The sequence below is a fragment of the Cyprinodon variegatus genome, unplaced genomic scaffold, assembly GCF_000732505.1.
Source record: "Cyprinodon variegatus isolate N-32 unplaced genomic scaffold, C_variegatus-1.0 Scaffold798, whole genome shotgun sequence".
Taxonomy (NCBI): domain Eukaryota; kingdom Metazoa; phylum Chordata; class Actinopteri; order Cyprinodontiformes; family Cyprinodontidae; genus Cyprinodon; species Cyprinodon variegatus.
The window spans coordinates 325,822-329,684 of record NW_015151251.1 but is presented as its reverse complement, the minus strand read 5'-3'; positions in this window follow the sequence as shown (position 1 = coordinate 329,684).

Sequence of the window (3,863 nt, the reverse complement as noted above, 5' to 3'; positions counted from 1 at the left end):
GCCAAGTTCCTGGGGGCCCCATAAAATTCCGTTTACATGCATGGTTAATACAGCTTTTACGAGTTTGTGCACATAAATTAGGTTTGTTGATAATAATCCTCTCGTTAAATGCAATCAGAATGCTTATAATATCAAGCGTGTCTCAGGGTCTTCAGTTTCCACCACATTGGATCAGTCCATTTCCTGCATACAAAAGTGCAGAAAGTGACAAACAAACAGACAGCAAAAACCATTTGACCGTTTGAAAAGAAACGGTACATAGAGCTGTGTTGCCAGCTTAACGCTTTTTTTTTTTGGGGGGGGGGGTATTTTAGCAACTTTTCAGACCCCTCTAGCGCTTTTATTTCAAGAAAGCGCCAAATCTAGCGGTTTTTTCTTTTACTGGAGACTTTATATATAAAAGTGTCAAACTCTGCTCTCCAGAGTGAGTAGATTTGTAACCTCGCCTCCTGCTCTACTCTATTTTGTCTGTTGTCATGATTCATGCAGGGCAGGAGAGGACCTTTAAACTTCGAATCCAGATTGCAAATGAAATTCACTCAAGGTTATAGGTCAAGGAAATAATCTCGCTCAAGGTTACAAACTCATGTAAAAAACCATCCCTCCATTTTCTGACCATTCTTTCTGACCCATTCTCCTCCTCTTCACCACTGTCTTCTTCTTCCTGAGTTTTTTTGTTTTTTTTCATTGATTGGCGAACAACTAATTGTGAATTACGGACAATAACTGGCATGGAGTATGGAACTAAATGGCTGAATTATATGTATTTTATTTACTTACCTCTTTCTGCACTGCTTTGATAGATCAAAACAAAGAAAAATTGCAGGGATTCTGAATCTCATACAGCTAGATGAGATGAAATATGCAAATTGGGTGATGATGTCGCCTTATAGCGCCTTTTAGGACAGCCATTAGTGGTCTTACTGCTGGGGAGTTGGCAACACTGGCAAAGAGATGAGAGAAGCAGAGAAGAGAAGCTATTGAAGAAAAATTCTAAATTGTGACACAAAAAAAATGGAAAAATATGAACTTGAATGAAACTTGTGATTAAATTGAAATGGGTGTGCCTCATTTATGTAATCAAGGAGCAGGATTTACCCTTTGTTTCAGCTGGTCATGAGACAAGGGATTTATTGTTATTTCTTAAGAGAGTTTATTTCAGAAATTTGTTGGTGTTCCCTAAAAGAACCAGCGCCAGTAAGAAAAGGGAGTAATAGAGAACGGCTGGCGGAAGTCTGAGCTCCTGAATCGGATCGACGGTAAGATAGGTGACACTAACTCAGCGGAGCTTGAATATCCAGCTTCTAGCTAACTTCCCCGCAGCAATTCATGACAGATTTCTGAAGCAGTCTTAGAGTTCACAAAGTTTTTGTTCTCCGCACATCCCATATTGCTGAGTTCTTTCTATATTGTGGCATTTTGACACAACTTTGTCAAGAAGAACCAGCACCATCGCAGAAACACAAAATTCTGCAGGCAACTGTTAGGACAGCTCAGTTACAGCACTAGGGGGCTCAGATAATAAAAAAAATATAGTTTTAACTAGTCCAAATTACCTAAAATATCTTGATTATATTTCCGGATGTGTGAGACTTTAAATGACAAATCAAATGATGTAATTTGACATATCTCAAAATGCATTTTGACTCTCCACAGTATGATTAAAGATATCTTGAAATGTTATTTTCCCCTAGACATATCCTTTCAGATATCTTAAAAAACCATTATTAAGGGCAGTTAAAATTTAGTAAATAATGTTTGTTTATTCTATTGAATTTCTGTATCACTATAATGGGTCTGTATTATCAGTTCTCTTCTCAATTCAGAGGGCCCCATGGCTGTCTTTGCCTACAGCCCCAAATTTCCTAAATCCGCCCCTGTGACTAACAATGGGAGAGAGAATTGTATGTGACAGCTAGAAGGCTCAACATGGCAATGTATGCTGGGTCGAAAACCAGAGAAGAAGAATCAGACATGAGGCATGTTTGCTTGGGTGAAAAACAGAAAGATGAGAGAAATCACATCTGCTTTGGTAACCATTGTCTCCTGCACCTACAGGGTTTCCAAAAGATCCTGCAAAGGCAACAAATATAAGCAACCACTCGCACAGACAAAGCACACACACCCACGCACACATCCATGCACATCTTTGTTAATGGCAAACGTTAGCCTTGGTTTTGACTCCATATAAGTGGCATTGTGTGCTCAGAGTAAGGTGAGTGTGTTATTGGGAGGGCGGGGAGGTGGGTAGCAGGCGGTGTTAAGTCAAGCAGGAACCCTCAATGTTGCTAATTTATTTACAGATTTAATTAGATGGATAGAGCCCTCACTGATATGAGAAAGAGAGGAGAGATGTTGCCAGCGTTACAGCACTTTAATTATGGTAGCAGGCTCCTGATCCCTGCGCTCTGCTGTCTGGGGAGCCAGTTAATTAAAATCCTCATTATTTTACTTTTAATTAGTTCCCCCCTCTTTTGTTTCCTTTCACCATATGGCTATGTTCCGTGGTCAAATTAACGTAATTGAGCTAATTAAGCCGATCACTTTAATTATTCAAAGTGTTCTGATTGGCCAGGAGAACTTTTCTCCCTCTCCCTCCATGACATTCCTGAATGAGGCTCAGAGTTAAAAAGTCGCTTTCTCTCTCATACTGTTCCTCTGCTGTAAATTATTGCTGCAAAAGCTCAGTTCCTTTATGTTCTAAAACTGTTTCATGTTTCACTACCACACAAAAACCGGTAAGTAACACAGCTTTTGGGTTCTGGGTCTTTTCAAAGATAATTCTGAACATTTAACACACTATGGTAGCTGCTTTGCAATCATCTGGTGATTTGGAATTTTCAGCTAACAAATAGCTGGAACAGCTTGAGAAGTTTTTCAAGAGCTGAAAACAGGTTCTTTCAGTAGTATAATACGAGCTGGATGGAGGTTTCAAAGAATGGGGCAAGCTTTGGATGAGCCCTTTCTGTCAGCATTCGGCATGGGAAAAAACAATCCCCTGTCAGGTGTTCTTTAGTTGCATCATTTGGTCTCCGCTCAGTTGCATTTTTCTCCTCTTAAGCCAAGTGTCCCACTGGAAACCCCCCTACTCTCAGGTTAAAGGCCTCAGGCCTTTAAACTGCCTGAACTTGTATTGTGACTTTCCAGGCTAAGGAACTCCAAAACATTTTTCTCTATATTCAGATATTTGCACCTTGATGGTGATAAAAAAAACAGCCACAGCTGCTATGGGGCAGAAGAAAGACTGCAGTACACAGGTTCCACTAGGCCCTCTGATCACAATTATAAGTCAATGTGGGCAAAGCGTCAAGTCCAAGAACATAAACTGAGATGGACTGAGCCGGGGCTCAAACCAACAACATTCTGGTTCTAGGAGTAACTACATCACTGTCTCCCTTTACCTATTTATCATTTATTTTCCTCATGCCAAATATATTTCTCAATTTTGACACCTAAAGTGCTTCAAATGCACAGTTATGCACTGGTAGACTGTTTTTTTTTTCTTTGCCATTGGCCAGCACTGAAGAACTTCCTGCTAGAAGAAACTTTTGGTAAAAGTCACGATCCCTACATTTTTCTGTTGTTCATGAGCAGCTGTTGTGGTATGGTGTCCGACTTGCTATAGTATGATTACTCAAGTTTTTATCATTCAATTATTTGTATAAAATTTTAGCAACGAGAAAATGACTTACAGTATCAGTTTTGCTTGAATCATGAAGCTGAAATGAACCAAATACAGTACTAAAGCTAAGCTGAAAGACATTAAAATATTTTACATCATTGAGAGATAGTTGGGTATATATATATATATATATATATATATATATATATATATATATATATATATATATATATATATATAT